The 22,881-nt window shown below is 37.1% G+C and overlaps 1 protein-coding gene across 3 annotated transcripts in view; it reads right to left on the bottom strand.

Moving 5' to 3' along the window:
- The window catches only part of SPOCK3 (SPARC (osteonectin), cwcv and kazal like domains proteoglycan 3), a 428,772-nt gene that overhangs the window by 304,526 nt on the left and 101,365 nt on the right, over positions 1-22,881 (bottom strand). Inside the window, exon 1 of one of the 3 annotated variants that reach the window (XM_086890373.1) lies at positions 2,511-2,749. The exons of 1 other annotated variant lie outside the window; for it this stretch is intronic. The gene's annotated coding sequence lies outside the window, so the exon portion shown is untranslated. Of the gene's footprint in view, positions 1-2,510; positions 2,750-22,881 lie in introns of those variants that run through there. One more of the 3 variants, XM_086890370.1, reaches the window with a different exon arrangement.

Genomic DNA, 22,881 nt, shown 5'->3' with positions numbered 1-22,881 from the left:
AGAAAGTAGCTTTTGTCAATTATGATTACACTTGTATCTATGCCCCTGCACTGAAGGAATCTTCTTCTCATGATTTGTAGACACCAAGCCTTCGTGGAAGTAACTGGAGATGGATTCAGAGAAATATATATCCACTGTCCCCACAGCCCCTGCTCAGAACTCACCACCACCAGGAAATTCATGTTCAGGGGAAGGATGGCCACAAAGTATATCTTATGAATTATAAATCTATAGTTCAATACAGTCTTTACTTAACCTGGTCTTTCAAAGCATCATTTGTGAGTGCTCAATAGAAAGGTGAAGGACCAACTGCAAATTTAAACATTTTAACAAGCCACATATGTAGAGTCTTAAACGAAACTCTTCATGAGCATGGCAACAATTTAGCAATGTTCATCACTTGACCACATCCTCTAAGATATGTAAATAAAATATACCTTAATCTATATAAAATTTGAGCAATCCAGTTAGCTGCATGTCCTTTTCCTCTTTCTAGTTTGCTTTCTGTGATTAAATGTTGATACCTTTCTAGCAAAAATGCCTCTTCTATTAAGTTCAAATTTGCCAGAATATCTCCCTACATTCCTGTTTTGTCAGAATTCACAGTATATTTCAGTGGAATTTTGACTAAACAGAGACTCTGGGCCATGTATAAATTTACAGAAATTTGGCCATAATGCATATCTGTTTGTATATACATCTCATATGTACCTCTCCCTCTCAAAATGTTACACACTGAACAAAACAGAGTGACACCAAGTGAATCGCTAGTAAAAGAAAATACATCATCAGAGCAATGGAACTAATTATTCCTATTTTGTTTCAGAATATTTATACGAGTTGTCCAGACACATATACTTGGAACTGCCAACACTATTTCACAATAACACAATCACTTAACAGTGTCAGAACAGTCCAACTGTGGCATGTCTTCACAGGCCTCACCATTTCTCTCTACCCCTATTTTTTGGTTTTTTGGGTTTTTTTCCTTACAAGAGAAGAGTTCTAATAAGTCAGAACAGCACAAATTTTACACATAGTTATTCAAACAGGGTTTTTTTCTCCTATGGTTGTCCATGCTAATTGCTTACTAGCTATGCTATTTAACATTCCAACAGTTTGCTTTAGTTTGCTAATCCTTATTATCTTTCACAAGATGCCTACAGGATCCCATTACACATACATTCCATGGAGCATCCCTGGCTAACCCAGCAGGGTGAGATTCTGATGATGATTACAGTAATCACCTACAGAAAGTATTAGACTATAGATCAACACTGGATCTAACAGAAATCTTATACTGTGATTAACATGACAATGTAATGTGTGGAGATCAGAAGACTTTTAAGCATAACATCATCTTTTGATAACATAACATAACATAACGTAATATAACAACATAACATCTTTTCATCATTTTCATTCCAACTTACGTTTGGAATCTAATCTTCAAATATAAATAATTTTAGAGGTAAAAGTAAAAAATAAACTGTGGTTATTGAGTATGATGTAGACAAAAGACAAAAAGACTGTATTATCAGTCAGAGGTAAATCACTTAAGTCATACAAATACACACATTCTGAGTTAGTGGGTCACTTAGTGGTATCCAAGAAAAAAAGCCTGAAGTTACCCTTCCTCATCAGCAAAATGATTCCAGCATCACACTTGATGTAAGGACAAAATATGGTCAAAAGTGGTCATGGGCTCTTCATCTGCCCTCATTTTGGTCCAGATCATAAAGGAGAAAGAAAATCAGCAGGGGAGGCACTCTTCATCTTAAATGGAAAGACAGAGAAAGAGCTCCAGGAAAAGAGGAAGAAAGAGAATTACCGGGTTCTTCCACTTACTGTGGTCAGGATGTTAAGAAAGAAAGTTTTCTGCTTCCCACAGCAGAAGCCATGAGCTATTTGCAGGGCGTGTCGAGTGGGTCAGTCAGCTTTTAGTTTTTCATCCAGGAAGCACAAGCTACTTTGCCCACCTATGGGCATTTAAGATGCATTATTTGTCATTCTGAATTGTGGCACATACCTGAGCACTGGTAATGATTTGCTTGTCAACCTCAACAGTACCACAGTGAAAGGAGGCAGGAAGAAAGGAGAAAAAACACCAAAAACAACAACAAAAAAAACCCCTCAGCTACAGCTTAGCAAATACGTTGCAGTCAAGTCATTAAGCATGAATAGAGAAGCATATTACAAGTCATTACTCATTAGTAGGAGTGAATACGTTATTTGGGTTTATTTTTCAAGTAAAATGAGGTGAAAGCTACATAATAGAGGGGCAATTGTCACAGGATGGATGAATAAAGCATCTAAGCTCAGCGAAGAACTTGCTGAAGAGGGTAAATGTCACAGATGCACTGTTCCGAGCAAACATCTGCTATTGAGCGCTTCGTGTTTGCCCTGAGGGTCTGCTTTTGTTTTCTGAGGCTCCCTAAAGCTGGGGCTGAGGTCGGCAGGGCTCCAGGGCACGCCTGAAGCCCAGGAACAGTAAGAAGCAATACACTCACCTGTCAGCTCTCTCGCACGGAAGCTCCCATGGAGCTGAGCCGGGGCTGGCTGCTGCGGGCCCGGGCTCTGCCCCGGCACTGAGCTGTGCTGAGGGGATCCGGCAGCAGGGGCCGACACAGGCGGGAAGGGAGGCTCAGCCTGCTGGAGCCTGTCGAGATAAAGGGTCGGCAGCAGACTGCCCCAGGCCCTGGGATGAGGGATCTCGTGTAGTTAGGGTGAGCAAAAACTCACCCACAATGACCCCTGGAAAGCTATATGTTAATGTCACTAGAAAGTTCCATGGTTTCTTTGTTGTTATTGGTTTAAATTTACTGCCTTGTTTTACATATTCCTAATCCCTATTTGTTATTGGACCCTTACCCTCAGACTCTGCCCCTAACCTAGTTTATATAAATTACTGTCTTACCCTGGACCCTGTGACCCCTATACTGCTGTCTGGCTTATGAGCTTGTTGTTTTTGCATATTAAAGTATTTTATTTTGGGGTCACCAGATCGTGCCATCCCTCATTTTATTGCCACTTTTTTGCGGACCTAGCGCCGAGAGTCCCTGAGGTAAGGCCCATCTGGGCCTGGTGTGTTACATCAGCCCAACGCTGTCTGGGACCGCTGCTCTCCAGGGTAGGGATTGTCCTATGCTTTTCCACAGCCCTGATTAGTACCTGCATATTCACAAAAGCTGTGACAATTCACAATGTCCTCCGCCCCGGGCCTATGGATAATGGAGGGCCAAAGGAAGTGGAAACTTGAACTTCCCAAGGAAGAATAGTTTTCTGAGGCACCAATGAAGATGTATAAACAGACAGAATCTATGTATTAAAGGTACACAGAATTTGTTTCCTGGGAGGTAAGAGGCAGTTCTGCTTTGCCTTAGGAACAGGTCCCACTGTCTCCTTCGTTAGGCAGAGTTGCATTGCAGGATTAGGGCGCCTGAGTGGTGAAGGACAAGCTGACAGGGCACACCAGAGGATCCACCTGGAAGCAATCCTGCAGAAGAGCACACAGCAAGAGCAGGGAGAGCACAGACCATCTGAGTCCTGAGAGAAGTCAAGCGTCCTTTCTGCCTGCTCCATTCCTACTTCACAGGAACACTGTCTTGCAATGTCAGTGTCTTGCTCAGTGCAAGCCACAGCTTGTCTTTAGCTCCTAGGACTCTGGGGTTTTGAAGGGACGCATCTCTCAGCCTTTGCATCCAGGTCGAGTTCCCAAAACTATCAGCAGCAGGGAGAGGAATTGTGTCTCTCACCAATACTGATGTTCTGCATGCAGAGAAGGGCAAAGCTGGATCCCTACGCATAACTGGCAAGCAGCTCAACAGACCTGCCAAGCAACTGCCCTCAGGTAGCCCTCAGTTACAGAAAAATAACTATTAAATTATATATTACTTCTTTATCAAAAGGCAGCAAAATTATTATTCAGAATACACAAAGAATTCATTATAACATGTCACTTTCTATAGAATCTTTTTTTCCTTTTATGCAACAGGAATGAAAATGAAACAAAAATGCTAGTTTCATGTGCTTTTCTTCACATTACTATATAATTAAAAAAAAGGAATTTCAAATGTGATTTAATTTAATGTAATTATTTCAAATTGCACTGTAAATGCTTTAAAATTAAATAATCACACCTAAATGTCATATGATTACATACATTTCTCATCTACCAAATTTTTACCACATTCCTTGAGCGTATATCCTCTTATACTAACACAGAAGTGTATATATTTACCTGGATTTCTAACTATTCACTTCTATTTACCTTCTGGTTTGAAATTATTAATTCAAGTAAAAACAAGTATTGGACATAGGAATAATGATTTTAGAAGCAAAAGTGCTATTTTCAGGGTTTAAATCAAGAACTTCAGAGAGATGCTTCCATTCCTAACTATGTTGTAAAATGGACATAAAAATAAGAGGAACAGTTTTCCCTTTTTTTTTTAATGCTTGGAAACATTGGGAAGAGTGAAAGAGTACCACTGCATTTAAGAAAATGTAAATTTTACTGGCAGTAGACATTCAGGTAAGCACAAAATAGACCTTGCAATTTAAAAGGAACGTAGGTGAATCACTGCAAGAGGGATCACAGCCATTACACATGCTGCTGTATAAATCATGGCACAATCACCCATGTCCTAAATGAATTTCTGAACATACAGACTCTTACTTTATGAGTAATGTATTGCATTTTGATAATTGTACATGGTGGTTCATTTTGTACATTATTTCTAACTCTCTGTGGAAACTAATCTATGTTTCTTCTGTGTTATGAATCAGACTACTACTTCTGTCAATACCCTGTCAAAACTATGCAAGAGATCATACAAATTTTTGAGTTTCATTCAAAACTCATCTTCACAGGAATAGATGAGTAAAAATAATAACAGAAGAAGGAATTTAAGAAGGTCAACTGATAGAAGAAAATTATTCAAAATTAACACTTCTGTCTGCTTTTATGTGGTGCTGTAATATAAAATGGCAGGCTGTAAACACAATCATTGTACACTGCACAGGTTTATCCCTCCTGCCACCAGATGGGTTATCAGGAGGAGTAGGGGAGAGAGGTTCTTTTTCACTCATGCAGAACTTTGCTTATGAGTGAAAAAAACATCTAAATGCATGTCCAACACTAAATACAGGCATACATATGGGCTATGAGGCAGCATAAACACATACTTAACTTTGATTCTCTTCACAGTTTAGTGTCCTCTATGAAGCAAACCACTCAGAGAAGAGCATATACAAATGGCTAATTTGAGGAGTTTGGCTTTGAACTTGAGAGAATGTTTCTTGGTTTGGCAGGATACTCCAGGTAGAGAAGAAGAGCCATACACAGCAGTATAACAGCAAACTTGCATTTTTAAAAATTCAAATAGTACCACTGGGACTCCTTACTGATTAAACTTAGCAGGTTGATACCTCCTCACTTTGAATCCTGATCTATCACTCAGGCTTTGTGTTGATATCAAGAATGCTGAGGTAAGCTCAGTACTTCTATGCTTTTATCTTCAGAAAAACATTTTATTTTATAATCCTCTGCAAAAAGGCAGGTGCAGACACTACCATTTATATAATCTACCTTCTGAACATATTTACTAAGACAGCAAAAATAAGTTTACTAATGTTATGCTTTTACAACTTCCATCAGAACATTATTGCATAAATTACAAAATGTAATGCTGAACAGCCTGCCAGAATCAAAAAGAAAACAAATCAATAGTAAGTAAATTAACTACCTCCTCATGCATATATATACATGTAAATAAATGCATATTGTTTACACTACTCTAAAGATCAATAACAAATTTAGCACATATGAATTGTGGAATATGTATGTAATAACAGCACTGTCAAAAGGAAATAATTGATCATGTATATATATAGACTAAAATCCAAGCACAGGATTTTGAAATAGCACAGAATGATAACAGCATCCTGATGTCTATTCTGGCTTGCATATAAGTAAAATAAAATATCAAAAGTAATACTCTCAGTGTACTAAATATAGTACTGTGAGACTGGAAAAGTTGGATCAATTTAATATACTAATAAATGCCCTAATAAAACTGACCTTTGAGAAAAAGAAGGGAAAAAATTGTAAAACTTCTTAAAATGAACATAGGTGTTAAATGCTAATTCTATAAATCCCTAAAAATCATTATTGGTGGATTTAGACCAGGTCTTTAGATCAGGTTTAAAAATTATCTTGGTATCCTTCCTTCCTCCACTTCCCTCCCTAGCTGGCCTTGTCATTGTGTTGACAATAGACCTTGCTATTCTTCTTCCAAGGAGCAGTGGAATTTAGCCCTTCCATCCTAATCATTCGCTGTTATGTCAGTAAATTGCACATTTCTTTGTTATAAACCTAGCATGCTTTATACCTTCTCATTTCTTCCCTGACTTCACTGCAAAGGTCTCCTTACAGCTTTGCAAAACTCTAGCACAATCTAGGAACGAAGGCATACATGCTCAATCCCATGTTACTGCAAGCCATGACACTTCTATCAAACATGGACCTGAATGCAGTGAGCTCACTGTCCAAAGAAGGAAAAGAGTCCAGTGGAGGAGAAGTGCAGAGTCTGACAGGTCTCTTCTCAGGCTGCCCTGCTTTCCCTCCTGAGGAGGAGAATATGGGCTTTTCTGGCTCCTGTTCTAGAGGATTTCCCCAGCTCAGATAATCCTCGCCATGCTATGGCTACTGCCCAGTGATGTGGGCAGTAAATGTCCCTGTATGAAATAGTTTATTTTATTCATATTGTGCCATAAGCTTTGTCTCACCCATCATTCTAACCAAACCTGTGACTTACTGTTCACATTGGGTGATATCCTTCTTCATCCAAATCTAACCAGTGAGCAAATTTAAAGAGGAAAAAAAATATTCACAGAGTTTTGCTGTAACTCTGCTAACACCCATCACCTTTCACCAACAGTACACCGTCTGCTCCAAATTTCTAGAGTTTTGACTGACTCCCTGAACGCTTTTCTGAAAGGCATGTTAAAGCACAAGTATGAAGCAGAACTTTCATAAAGAGAGCTTCAAATATAATCTCTCCCTCCTCTTTATCAAGGACTTTCAAAAAAATCTAACAGTTCTCCATCATATATTCAATTACTGTATAAAGAACCATTACAGAACAAGCGTTATTATGGCCACAACTGTTATGAGTCAGAAGCTGAAGTCTGCATTTGCTATAATGAACAAAAAGAAGATGGATCTCCAGGAATTTGTCATCATTATCAAAAGGAAATACACGTTTCTTTGCAAGATCATAACTAGATAAAGTCATCATCAGTCCAAACTGTAATACTGGAAGAAAACATTTTCTTTCATAGCTTATCTGAGAAAGACTATAGAAAATGAAGTAAAGTTTCTTAACTTTCTTTATAGTATCTCTAAAGATTTTAATTTTTGAGATGAACCATTAACCAACAAATGTACCACCCTGTATTATGAGGTGAAAACTAGGCAGATGTAATGAACAAAATTATAAACACCATTAAAAAATCCTAAGGTTTAGGAAAAGTTACCAATCCAATATCTATTAGAATAACAGTTTTTATTCATGAGTTCAATGGCAGTACTCTATGCAGTGTCTGAAAGACAGATTAATTGTGTATGGACCAAGGGAGATGTCTATGACATAAGCTTTCAAATGCATAGGCTATATTTTTATTTCTTAAGCAATTCCTGATGGCTATCTCCTGTACTTTAATGTAGAGTTCAGTGTAATAGGTTAGGAAAGCACTTTTTTACTCTATAAATCAAGGAAAAAAACTGTCTGTGCTTTAAACATATCAGTCAGAAGATACTTCTTGAAATGTCTGAGCTAATTACAGAAGGGCTGTTGTTTCTTGCACCATGGATACAAGACACTTCATTATTTCATTTGTCCCTTGAGTAGGAAACTTTCTTACCAGACTTCTCTAAAAAAAAGAAGTTTTTAACAAATAATTTCAGTGACTCATACTGTTTCTCATAGCAGAAAGAAAACCACCTCAAGAAAGAAGACAGTATCTTGAGTCACTGAAATTTTTAACTGTAAATTAATTAATCACATATTACAGAATTTACCTTCCAAAACCTAAGACTAAGCTAAGCTAAGCATAAGCTAGGATAAAAACAAGCCAGTAAATAATTCAGCACCACACATAAACCACGCATTGATCATCACTGTTCCTTGAACTATCCGGAAGATAGCCACTAGAGTCCCTCATTTTATTCAAACAGAATCTTAAAATTCAGCTAACACACTCAAAATGAATGTCCATGAGCACTTCAGCTAACTAAAAGGTCTTTTCCAAGGTATATGAAATCTGATGACCTATTGCTAAATACTCCTTTTTTGCTTCACTCTGTAACTAAGTAAATTTATTATTCTAGTTTTATTGCAGTTTCTTTTCTTCTTTTTTTGGAGATGCTGTTATATTTTGTATTCATATCACAAGTGATTTTTTTCTTTAGATGGAAATCAAATCTAGTTTATTTTATAATACTCTGAAACAAGACAGGAATTAACCTTAACATGTTTTAAACAAAATATGTTTTTGCAAAAAAAATTATATATATGGAAGATCCCAATTTAAATTTGAGACATTTTATTTACTTATTTACTTAGTATATTACATATATTTCTACTAACTTTTATTTGTGTGTTGTTCATTCTTTTTATAATACAGTCTTCTAAAAGAAAAGACAGTCGGGTAGGAAACTACCATGAAAATTTACTGTGCCTTCAAACATTCATGATGTTTTTTCTGATGCATGTTAAGCAATTTCAGGTACAAAGTCAAGTAAAATAAATAATAAATAAACCTAAACAATGTGTAAATATAGTTGGGTTGACGTACCCAAAATCAAAAAGTACTAAGCATTTATGCGTGGTATATTATGTAATACACAGTTCTGCATGGGAAATTCCTCTATGATTTACAAACTCAGTTCAAGTTTACATTCATTTTGATTATTTCATCCATTTCCCTCCTCCATAATGATTCCTCTGTACATTTGTGAGGCAGCAGATCATCACCCTAATTGTCCTAACATCTCATCAGATTAACTGTTGAATTCATAATAATGATGAAACTTCTCAGCCACCACATCACTAGCTCATGTCTTTAAATAAATCACTGGCTGTCCCAGCATCAGGCATATTGAGGCTATGTAAAACACACTGACCTTCTCTTGGAAAATGACTTCCTAATTATCTGTGTGCCAACATGTGCCAAGGCATCACTGGATAGATAATTTGCTTATTCTGACCATTCATAAGTCTGAGGAGATGGATACAAACCAGCTGTTGCTGCATTTCTTTGACTTCCTATTTCCAATATTGGGTTTTGAGGAAAACTAGTCCAATCACTCTAATTTTAAAGAAAGATAAATCTGTATTTTCTTCTGTTTCAGAATAATAATTCAGCCAAATACAAATATAATGGGGCTGGAAAATAAATCACTGGAGAAAAAAAATAATGATGGAGAGGGGCACAACACAGGAAAGTGGGTTTGGGTTATTTGGTTTGGGGTTTCTCTGGAGAAGGTGGTATGAAGTTTTTTGGGGGGGGGCGAGGAGATGTTGCTTTTTATTAATTTTTAAATACACTTGATGTGTTTATACTCTATGTTAAATTTTGCAATTTCTTACAGTATTGGAAACAGAAAAGTATAAAGAAGTATTTAGAAGAGATGGTAAGTGCAAGAGAAAATTAGGAAAAAGCTGAAATAAGCACAAAATTAAAAAGGAAAGATAAAAACCTCACATAGAACATGAACATTAAGAAAAGGTAGGAAAGAGTCATGCTGAAAAACTAGCATTCACTGACAAAAGGTCAACAGCTAAGTTTTCAATCATCAAATCAAGTTAAATTCTCTCTTAGCAGCGAACATCCAGCTTGGATTCCTCTGCTTGAAGAACACAGCAAAAGGATAGGAACTATCATTGAAGCACAACATGTTCTGAACTTCTTTCTAATTGATTAAGCACACCCAGAACTGTGCAAGAAGAAGAGAGAGCTTGTTCGTTCTGGTCTGCATAGATGTAGAGCAGCAAGCTCTCTGTCAGATCTGCTGACATCCGATGATTTCTCTCTCTCCTTGAGAACACAGTGCTTTACATACAGAAAAAGCTGTGGAGAGGGAAACCTCATAGTGACTCCACACAACCCCCTCCTCCTTGAAACTCCCTGAAAGCAGAAGTGTTTCACAGCAGTTGCAAGCAGCTTCCAGAAAAGATGAGAAAGTCTGCAGTAACACTTGCAGTATGTTCTGTCTGCAGCATAACATTTGCCTTCAGGGAGGATTTTTAGAGTCTGAAGAAGCCTAGCAAGAATTTAGGCTTTTGTTCAGGAAAGCACTTGAGTTCCTACTAATTCTTACTGAATTCAGCAGTTCTTAAGCTTGTGCTGAGCTTTTAATGAGCTGGGTGGTGTTCAGAATGTACTAAAATGTAGTTCAAGTACATTATAGAAACAAGGCCTTGATGGTTGTAAAATTGTTTTGTTTAGTTTGGGGGTCCTTTGCATGCAAACTATAGAAATAGACACTGCAATAATTAATCCTACATATGTTCAAGAAATGCCAACAATCTTTAAAATATATTGGCTCTGAATATTAAAGGATTTCATAGTAACAGATTCAAAAATAAATTTACCTGAATTATTTATTTCTGTTATTAACTTATTTATAAGCTACTGGAGTCACCTACCTAAGAAATAAGCATTCTCTGTGTAAATAATTTACATTTTAAAAGTTGTTACAAAATGTGTGATGACTTGTTTATGCAAAACCTGATGGGGGATCATTGTAAGGATGTAATAACTGAAAGCTATTACCTGCTCAGGAAAATCAACTTCTTTGCAAATTTCATATACTTACAAGGTAGGAAAAGTTAAAACATTAATGTTCCCATAATAAAAAAGAACAGGTTTTGTTTATATACTTGTCTGCATACATGCAAAAGTGCACATATGTGACTACAAATAAATACATATCTTTATATATAACTGTGCAAGGAGGTTGATTTGCCTATCAGCACATTTTGACATGACTGATATTCTGAATCAATGTTAATATTGTTCTCCTTGACACAAGATTCACTTAGATATTGAATCTCTTGCCCGCTTTTTCCTTAATTTTTCAAAACATCTCTCTCCAGAATCCCTTCAGGATATTCCTTTGAACCTCCTCTTTAAATGTGTGAAGAACTTCAAAGTTCTGTTAGTAGTTTATGAATAGCATGATGGACTGGGGTCAGTTCACAACTGAGTTCCCAAGGCAAGAAAACTAGATGATGGAAAAGACAATATAAAATGCCTCCTTGCTCAAAAGTTCACACAGAGACAGGCTCTGCATGCCTTGTTCATGCAGGCAGTCCCCTTTGAACCCAGACCTCTCATTGCCTTGAGATTTTCATAGTTGTTCACAGCAAGGTGGATAAATGTCAAAGATGCCAGACCTTTAACCTAGCAGCAATTTATCACACTGGGTTCACTGAGCCTCCAATCAGACATGGTTCAACGGAGATGGCTTGCAGTTCCAATCAAATACAATTATAATCAGATACAATATAATCAGACAATGCCAGAGCAGTCCCAAAGCTAACTGGCCAGCTGTCTATGCAGCTTACTTCCTGAAGTGTTCCTCACTGTTTAGGTGCAGGACGACGCAGTAGCTGATGCACCACAGGGAGTGCCCTGACAGAGCTATCCATCCACCCCACACGTCAACCCCTCGATTCCACCTGCCAAAGCACTGGACAGACCACTGAGGGAACATCACAGAACAGTCTCATTAACAAATGCTCTTGGTTGTTGTCTGAGGCGAGTGCAGAACAGGCTTGTGGGCACAGTGGGTTCAGGCTGTCCATAAAGACAGTGCAGTTCAGTCTCCCTAGCGTTCCCATCTGCCAGACACTGCTGGAACCAGCCAGCTTGGGCAAGTGTAGGTTTTGCCCATGAATAATTAATGACATCAAGATTTTCTTGGGTTAAATGTTCCACTTTTGTGCTTCCAAACTTAAATCCAGGTTTTTGATATAGCACATTTATGGAGCAAACTTGATATAGAATGTCACATCTAATTCATTTGATTCAAAATCCTACATTGATCCAAATGTAATATTTAGGAGTACTTGTCCCTGCCATCACTTTTGCTTACAAAAAAATATTCTTTTGAGCTATATAAAAATATTAATGAAATTTTTAATTACATTTCTAAACCTATATCGTGTACCTAAATCTGCTTGACAGAGCTGAAAATCAGGCCACCTATTTAAAGTGTAAAATAAATTATTCAGAGAGAACATCTGCAAAATTATAGCCTATTTCTTCTTTCCTATCTTCTGTTGTTAAGTATTCCTCCCACCACCATTTTGACTTCTTTTCTGTCTTTATGTTTTTCAAACAGCCAGTATTAATAGCAAAGAATTACACCATACATTTATCGTAGAATAATAAAAAATTTTTGGTATCAATTATATATAAAATGTGTGCTCTAGGGTAAGAAATATATATTCATTTCTACATTGGTCCACACAAGTCAGTGAATTGGCTAAGTAAAATGAAAGAAAATAAAAATGTAGGCAAAGAAGTGTGTATGTGTATATGCAGCAGCCATTGTCAACCTGAAAGTTTGGCACAAAGGTCCAGACTCTGTCCAGAAGAGCATCTTGTTACCAGTAATTTTCTTAACTTATCAAGATGATCATCAATGATGATTTGCTAATGATGATCATACTTTTAAATGTAAATTATGCCTAGGTCGAAATAGTGATTTAATGACATAAAACTCAGTATTAATGCTGTAATTACTTCTTTCATAGGCAGATATTCATCAGCGAATGCTCACAGCAGCATGTCAGCTTCTCATGCCATAAAACAAGCTATGAAAATACCAACGTCTAAAAGAACCTTTAAAGGAGATTTATTAAAACTCATCCATAATTTTCATGGCTTGAAATGAAAGAGCTTGTGACCTATCCTCTTACATTAACACAGTTGCCTCTGATCAGCATTGCTTTTAACTGAAAGTGACTCCAGCTTATTATTCTAAAGAGATATCTGTGAGGACTGTAGAATGGGAAGCACAATTAGAAAACAGCTGCTGTTTAGCATTTGCCATAAAACTTCAAGATTCCTAGTAGGTGTTCTTTAGAAAAAAGTCAATTAGTAATTTAGAGCAGAACAGAACTCATCACAGTTTCTGTCCTCAGTAGCACCAGGGGACTTCTCTTTGATTAGAATACTTGCAGTGGGGACTTCCTTTGTATCCTTCATAATGGAGTTTACATTGTAAAGACTTTTTTTTTTTTTAACACTACAAAACTCAGAGCACTGATAGACAGCTCTGTCTCTCATCTTTATCTCAAAGGACACAGATAAAGTCTGTTGTCAAATGAGTCAGTAAGGATGGAGGATAATCCCTAGCAGAGAGGCTGTTAGGCAGATCAAAGATGGAAGTGTCTAAACACAGGGCTCACCTATGTAATTAATTGTGTTCATGCAGAAGTGCTGAACCGCTAACACAGTCCCTCCATCCTAGCATATTGATCTCCAGGAAACAAACTATATCCTGTGTAGTAATTGCCCAGAGATTTCTTCTTAATATCTCAGCTAGGTATCCAGGGGAGCAAAGAACAGGGAATATATACAGAATATATATCTAGCGACTGCAAACAGCAGCCCTGGTGGTTCCACCAGTGTCAAATTCAATCAGATTACAAAACAGCTGCCATTGCTTTCAGGTGGGATGTGAAAAAAAGGCATTTACCATTACCCATGTACTGCTTCTGCTTGTCCAGGAGAAATGTAAAACTCTGACTACTCACAGTTGTTAAGCAGCAGAGTATGACAATGCAAAACCACAAAATCTGACATTAATAAATAAGAGGATCAGATCTGTAGGCAAAAGACACTAGGCACACTGACCTCCACATTAGAGGCTGATAGAAAATGATACTGATTGCAAATATTAAATCAAGCATATTATACTAATCAATTAAAAGGGCTCCTTCAGTACATTCACAAACTAGAGGCTGTTAATTTGTAGTAATATGAGTACAATCAAAGACACTGACCTAATTTCTGACTGCTCTAAACAAAGCTTTGTTTAATTATATACCAAGATTTGTCATATACCTAACACGCATTAAAAGCAGTTGACAGCATGCACTTTTTTTCAGAATACTTCTAACATCACACAGCTAAGTGTTTTTAAGATACTTGAATTCTCAACTGGTTGATATCACCGAACTACGACTGTCTGCGAGCTGTGATCTAAATCTTCCCATGGCTTCCCATTACACCTTTACATTCAAGCTGATGAACAGCAATGTAGGCTAGGACAAGGGCCCACTGCAGTAGTCAGAGGCCTCTCACTTAAGGGCCCTGCACTAAGGACACAAGCTGTAGAGGAGACTCACTGCTGCCCTGCTGGCTGTCTCAGGTGGTGGACACAGTGAGGATAGTTTTGACAGTGCCTGTAGAAGAAATGGTCATACTCAGCACTGTGGATAGAGATCAGACTGCTCAACAAACATCCGTCACCCCTTCTTTCTTCCATCATTGATTATAAGGCCTTTATACCTCTGGTATAACTTCTAGAAGGGATGAGAGGAATAATTCTAAACTAGCTCTTTCTCTTTGTTTTGGCGAAAACAGTAGAGGTTTATTTTCAGTGCTTGATCATCTTCTTTGAGACACACATTGTCCCACTGAACTTATTTCAATATTTCCTGTTAAACACATACATGAGACTGCAAGAGAACACCACAAGCTGACATCCTGTGCAATCAAATAACAGCTTCAATGCAATATAGAGAGGGTTTCTTTCCCAGACGTTGTGTTACAGAGAATCTGACATGAATTCTCATTTGTGCTGTGGTTTTTTTATAGAGAGGATGCTGAATCAATAATTTGCTGATGAATGTTTGGAGGCTGCTAGCAGAGCTACTTCACTTGTAAATAAACTAATTTGTTCACATATTTTAAAAGTGTAAGGAATAAGGAATATCCTATGGGATTTTCATTTACTAGTTGAGCAAGACACATTCAGGTAGGAATGTAACCAAAAAAAGACAGCTAAATAGTAATGTTGTTCTTTATTTACTCAGCACTTACTATCATTGCCTGTGGTTTAATTTGCAATGATATTAATGAGGCATACATAAAAAAATTACCAGCAGCTCTTCAGGAGATTGCCTAATATGAATTGATAATGTAAGGAGTTAGTAATACCTGTCCATAGTATTGTTAGAGCACACTGAACCATACACATTTTCATTCATTTGTAGTCAGAAGTTCGAATGTATATGAAACTTCTAAAATGCTTAAATAGCAATAATAAGGCATCAACACAGCCTCAATCTAATTGAGAGGATGAGACAGGTCTCCAGTTTGGCAGCTGCTGCTAGAGCAGAAGAATTCGGTTATCTTATATTCAGCAATTCATCTTGCATCAGAATTTTTTCTGTTATTTTTCTATAAGCTTTGCTAAACAAAATTGAAAAACAAGTGTTATTGGCTGAATATAAGTAACATTTTAATATTCTGAGAAACTGAGTATGAAGTGCTAGTAAGGTATCTTTGTAAAAAAATGCCACCAAAAGAACTTTATGTACTGCTGCATAAGAATGTAACACTTTGAAAATGTTTCTGTGTCATAGCACAATGATAGTTCTTGAGACTCAACTCCTGCAGACTGAAAAGAACCATGCTAACATCAGGAATGTTAGCATGTGGATTTTGGGAATGTTTTTTGATTTTCTCAGATTTAGGCTTCTTTCTAACATCCTCATTTTATTTTCCTCATCCAAGATATAAATTTGCTTGTGAAGGAAATCAAAAGCCAGATTAGAAGTATAAACAGAGTAACTACATTTTCAGCTGCCTATGTACTTTTTGCACTTTTTATATGCATTCCCTTGTTTCGAAGGTTGAATAAGGGGAACATTGTAGGAAGAATCTCAGCTTTTAATGAAAAGCATCTACACTATGAAAAAAACTCAACAGCACCTCATCCTGAGGAGGTGTAATTTCTTCCTTTTTCCTAGCTTCTGGACTTATTTAATATGGAAAAGCTGAAACAGGTGGAACAAGCTGAAAAACTACGGGTATCTTCAGGTATAAACAGCCATCACAGAAGCAATCCAGCAAGATCTAAAACCATAAAGAACCAGCATGAGTCTGAATGACACCTTTGGAGTGTAACATGCTATAAATTTAGTCCCAGTCACATAGCATAGTCAAATAAATACTAGATACATTATGCCAAAAAGTGTATTCCCTTCTCTAAAAAACAAAATCAAAAACAAACAAAATAAAAAAAAAAAAAACCACCAAAAAACTTACATGGAATGCCTTTGTAGAAAAGATTATTTCAACAACTTAGTGCAGCACTACCAGAACTGAAATTTCCACTGATTAAGAAGGTTTTATGTGGAGGCATAACCAGAGAGAGATGGAATCGAATGAGCTCTATTCATAAATACTGTCAGACTTCAGGACTGACAATTATTTCAAGGCTGCTGGTTAAGTAAAATACCACTGCTCATACAGATTACTATATTCTAGTTAAGGCTTTATGACTCTCTTTCGAACTTCTTTCACACATAAAATTGTCAAATTGTTTAATTTCTGTTCTGCTTAAAATCCTTCTTTCCTATTTGCTTTATAAATAATATTTATTTTGGTTTTTGTTTGAATTTTATTGATGGGTAGGGCAGGGAGAATTTGTGGCCTTTATTTGAAAAAATGAAAAAATCTCAGTAAACTTACACCCATCTGAATATAAAAACAAGAACTCTGAAAGAACTTTGACTGTTCCCACTGCAATTATTTCAAGTGGTTAATAACAGGGTTTTATCTCCTTTCTTGTTTAAAATCAATCACTTAAAGGAATAACTTCCAAGAAACCGTCCAGAAGTACAAGAAGGCCTTTGGTTTGGAAAACATGTTATGTTATATCATATGATTTATACTAAGAAATATCTGGGTTGTGAATAATTAATGCAGAGAAAGTTTTTCTAGTAATAGTTATAGCAAATTGGGTAATTCTACTTTAAAATATTATTTGTTTCACATAATTTTATGTCATCTTTATGATGTGTCTCACAGCTGCTTGTATTTTATTATGTCATTTTCAGACTTTGCTGCTGCATATTGATATGAGATTTGATACTAAGTATCATAAACTAGTGCTCTGTAAATAAATTAAATCAATATCAAAACAAGTAAAACATTACAAACTGTATTTATTGCCTCTTCATGTGCTATGACATGCCAGAGAAGTTCACTCAGCATTGATGGTTGTCCTGCTTACTTTTGGGTATGCTGCTCAGCAAACTTCTATTTACTTGATCTTATGGAGCAACCACAAGTTAGTTACTTCTCAATCACCTGTGAAACTGTTTTTCTTAATGAATTACATTACAATCCCACTAAAGCAGATGTAAACTCTCTTTAAGTAAAAAGCTCAAGTTGAAGGTATGGGTTTTCAAGCAGGATCTATAACCCATCATTTTACCAAAAAAGGCTCTCAGAAAAAAATCACATTATATTTTGCCTGAATACAAAATACAAAAGCATGCATACATCATTTTTTTTAGATTCTTGGTCCAACATAATGGAATCCTCTGAAGTAAAAAGTCTTCTGGTAATATTGCTGTTCAATTTGCTGCACAAGAACAGCAGGGTTTGACTGGTCTGTGACTGTTAATTGCCTCATCACCTTGCTCTGGACCATTACCACAGACAGAGAGTTTTAATTCAGGCATTTAGATGACTGAACCAGCCCCTTTCCCATATTCCCATGGGGTTACACTGGCACCTCTTGTCAAGGAAAGAGGGGGAATTCCTGGCTTCTGCACCCTTTTTCCTTGGGCACAGTAAACCCAGGAATGCACACCAAGCTCCATTGCTGCAGATCACCCGCTTTAAGGCTAACACAAAAATGATCAAACAGCTTGTAATTTAAAAAAAAATAGAATTTATGTACAATAATCAGTTCCTTGAAGCACTTGAATTTATATGAAAAATATATGAAGAACAAACTGAGAGTGAATATGTGCAAAGATACTGCTTGCTGAGTTAAAACACGATCTTTGAATTATCTCAAAATGACTATAACTTTAATTTGTTCTGTGATCTCTTTCTTTGGATTCTATGGCTCTGAAAGTGGAATGATGCCATGTGGAATGATCTTCCATAATTTGGTTATTTAGCAGCAGCTTGTGACTGTGTCACTGACTGTGGCATCAGGGTCCAGATAAGAAGGCAAGTAGTAATAAAAACTTGGATTTACTGCATCTTAAATGTAAAAAAAAAAATTGGGAGAGGGTTGCCAATGTGCAATTTATGAAGAATAGTGGCCCCATAAAAACAAGGGCAAAAAGTTTCACTGTTTATGCAGGTATGTGGTTAGTCATTATTACTTTTTACCCACATGGAAGTAAGGAGAGTTACAACTTTCTGCAACAGAGCACCATCCTCTAGATATTTGTACAGCCACTAGGTTTTGGTTTAAGCTTTTATAAAAGTATGAAGATGTCAAGGTACTGTAATAGTTCTAGAAGTAAACAGAAGAATAAACATATTTTCAGAAAGGTCAAACAATCATTTACTGTAATTGTTTTTTATTGTTTGAATGCTGCATCTAACTTTCTTGGCAACGTTTCAGAAGATGCTTAAGACTCCTTTCTGTCATGCTTAGGCTTCAGAGTGAAAACCAATGTACTTGTTGCTGGGATTTTTTTTGACCCTTAACTTTATATTTTTTAAATTATGTGAAGGAAGAGAGAAATACTGTAAATATGCAGGGCTTGGGAAGTAGAATCTAAGTACCCAATGAGTACATCCCCAGGTGCAGGCTATTCATGCTTGAAGGCAATGTTTTGGTCCTTTCTTGGAGGTTTCATCTCACAAATGCATTCAGAATACAAAGACCAAGTAGTCAAAAGGATAAAAGCAATGCTGCCTTTGTCTGTTTGGAGGCCACAAACGCTACAAGAGCCCACTTCAGAAGCCAAGTACTTATCTAAAACAATAAAAAATGTCATAAACAAAGCAGTCCTTGAAGAGACAGAAGAGGTTTGTATTCAGATGTTGAGAGAAAACATGAAAATTTAGCCCTGGATTTTTCTCTCCCGAGAGCTGAATCTCCAATATTTTGCTGGATTTCATATACAGAATGAATAAATATAAGTTTTGCTACACTTGAATAAGTAAAGTTGCAAAGCTGAGATGGGAAAATAAGGGCTGAAAGGAGAAGATTATTCAAAAGCTGAAATTTCTGTTCAGCTTGCATTTTCCACATCTGTTGTTTCCTTCTTATTCCCCAGCTCAAACATAGTGAAAAGTTGCTCAGATGAGCAGGCAAGAATTACTTAGACACACAGCATAGATTAAAATGGCAAACTGCCACAGTCTTTAGCACAGAGTCACAGTACTGTAATCCTACCAGGCCTAAATTGGATCCAAGGTAGGTTTATAGGATAACACAGCTAAGGAGAAGGGGTGAAACCAAAATCTTTTTGTCCACTCAGCTTAAGTGTTGTGCCAAGAGATAGGAGTTGCTTCCCCTAGGACCAAAGGTCTGGCCTTTATACAAAGCTCACCCATGCAGAAACCTCTTGAGAGACAGATCCTGGCACTCTGATGAAAGGCTTGATGTCTTTTACTTTACTTCTGCTGACTGCTGACACTGGACCTCACCTCCTCACCCCCCACTTCAGGTGAGCAGCAATGGATATGAAAGAGCATGGTTTTTATCCTGATGTTATTAAAAAAGCCAGGTTGGCCAGCTCTAGCCCATCTAGCTGGCATCGTTACACAGAGGGTCATTTTTCTTCAAAACACTATCTTCTAGGCCAGCTTATATGAGGGTTAATAAAATAACCCTTAATGGATCTCTAAGAAAGGACAGAGCTCGCTCCCTCTCTCCTACCTGACAGGAGGAGGGCAGCAATGAACTCAAGAGTTCTGAGGATAAAATACATTCATTTTAGTGAAAACTCAAACACCAGCACACCCTAAAGCTCCACTGCCTACTCATGGGTGCAATAAGAGACAGACTGCCATATTATGAAGGTTGGCACTAACTTTTTTCATGTATTTCACTGCTGCAAATAAAGGACTACTAAAATGCATACAAGAGAGCAGTGCATGAGGCTACAATGTTTGATAAAGACCAGGCTGCTAAAACTGAAGTTGTCTTCTAGAAGACCTAGCTTTTAAAAAGTTTGGGAAACTTTGTGATAGTCACTGAGTGATGGGAGTGAACAGATCTAGAATGTAGAAAGTGTTGGTAGAGAAAGCAATGTTAAGAATTGTTAGTTACTATCTAGACACTACTGAGGATGGAAAATTCCTTGAAAAGTGTTTGCAACAAATGTTTATTTTTTCCACACTAAATGTCATCTTTTAATAGAATGAAGTGTCTGATGCTTCATGGAAAACACCTCTGTGGAATAATTTTGTTCAGATTGCTAAATCTTGTGCAATCTATCCTCTACACATGCAGAATATATTGCAAACATCAATAATCCGCTGCTTGGCATTAGTACTAGATGTGTGAAATCTGGATTTGAGGTTTTAATTTTTTAGGACAAAGCCAGTGGAATGACACAACTTCTGCTTTTTAAATTAATGTCTAAGTAACGGATTTCTGAATAAAAGTATATATCCTTGTTGAGTACAAGTCTGATCCAGTGCAAACCTGGTCTCAATCATATTTGAGTGTTAACTGGCACTTAGGCATGAGCTGTGGCATTTCAATCACTTTGGACTTGGTTCATGCTGCGTATTAGCAGGGGTAATCTTGTATTTGACAGCAGATGATGGGGCAACTTTGGATTTCCATACAGGCTAAATTTGATTTTTTTCATATCCATTGTCCTTGATTGATCACTGACTAAACAAGTTGTTAGGGTTTCTATCTATGGAATAAAATTGCATGATCTAAAGGTGGCCAAATATAGCCCATAAAGTTATTTTTCAAAAAGTTTTCACTTTAAATAGGTAGATATATTTACCTGCCTGGCTTAGCTGCATTATGATACTAAAGATTCTCTGAAACAAAAATATTTCAAAAGTATTATCTCTTTTCATTTACATTTGTTTTTATTCATCACCTCAGCCTGCTTCTTACTCCAGGGAAGAAAGTGCCTTTTCCATCTAAAGGGACCTCTCATCATTAGTGATGGACTTAACACCTCTGTCCTCCCTCTGAGGAAAGTCTTTCCCTTAAAAGTTTTGCAGTCAATGGATAGGGCCATTAGTTTCTTTCTTTAAGTTTCCTTTGGTGTTTTATTTTTCATTGTGAGGTTGTTATTTTTGGTTTTTTGGTCAGAATCAAACTTACGACAAATATTTCTCCTTCCAGTTCCTGTGTCTTCACTGATGTGTCTGAAATTTAATTTTCCTTGATTGCCAAAGTAAAAGAATTAGCTGGTTGAAGCACAGCACATGAAAGTTTCCTATTCTCTCTGAGAATAAAAGTCCATTCATATAGATCAGTAACTAAAAGACTCATAACTAACCTCATTTTCAGGACTCATCTCAAGGCAGTAAGGACCAGTGCAGTCACCAGGGCTGTAGGTTTTGGCTCCCCAGCTGCAACCCAAGGCACTTGATGCTAGAGGTAGGCATGACAGAAACTTTTGCAGGAAGACTTTTGGTCAGATTATCCCTGAGAGTTGTCTAATTTCTTTCTCCCTTGCATCCCTTCAATGGTCATTATGATAGTTCTCTAAGTTGCACTTATACTAGACAAAATAGTTTAACTGCTGTTAATATTAAAAGCTGAAAAATTCAGTAACATGGCAATCTGCATGCTGAGATTACAATATGGAATCACCAGAGGAGATATGTTTGATACATTTGGTATCTACCACAGCTTAAGATGCCTCTGCCTTTTTCAAGAAGCAACTCAATCCCACATAAAAGGCAGACTGCTGGAGTTTTGATTGTACAATATTATTTTGATTGTACAGATATTATGCCACCTCACAGACATAATGATTCTGGATTCACAGTATCTTGCTTGCAAAATCACTCTATGCTTGCAAAATCACATCTGAGCAAACGAGAATCTGCTTAGCATTGTCTCTAACATGAAAATGCAGAAAAGGATGGGTGGAAAAGATTATCATTAACTTATCTTTGCTTATCATTAACTCCTCAACATTTACCACCCACTTCTTCACCTGCCCCCCAGACTGTCCGTATTGAGGCAAATGAAAGACACATTGTATATGGCATTTAGGGTTCAGAGCCCAAGTCTTATGAGGAGCAGTTGAGGGAGCTGGGGCTGTTTAGCCTGGAGAACAGGAGCCTGAAGGGAGAGTTTATTGCTCTCTACAACTACTTGAAATGTGGTCATAATGAAATGCTTGTTGTCTCTTTTCCCAGGTAGCAAGTGATAGGATGAGAGGAAACAGTTTCCAGTTTCACAAGGAGAGGTTTGAAGCACATATTAGGAACACTCACTTCACTAAAAGGGTTGTCAAGCCCTGGAACAGGCTGCTTAGGGAAGTGGTTGAGTCACCATACGTTGAGGTATTTAAAAGACCTGTAGATGTGGCACTTATCAACATGGTTTAGTAGTGGGCTTGGCAGTGCTGGGTTAATGGTTGGACTTGGTGATCTTAAGGGTCTTTTCCAGCCTAAGTGATTATGTGAGTCTATATATTCCTTGAAGATCTTGAAGAGCACCAGTCATGGGCATCTCAAATATATGCTTCACCCTGAACTCCAGCACTACAGAAAACACATGCATGTGGACTTTGTCAATGTGCACATGAACACCTCAGCTACTCTACTTCTACTTCAGAGGAAAGAATCACAGAAAAACTTAAGACAGATCTCTGGAGACTATAAAAACTG

Source organism: Cyanistes caeruleus, chromosome 5 (genome assembly GCF_971803275.1).
Source record: "Cyanistes caeruleus chromosome 5, bCyaCae1.hap1.1, whole genome shotgun sequence".
NCBI lineage: Eukaryota > Metazoa > Chordata > Aves > Passeriformes > Paridae > Cyanistes > Cyanistes caeruleus.
Note: the sequence above shows the minus strand (reverse complement) of the source record. Positions and strands in the feature narration are given on the sequence as shown.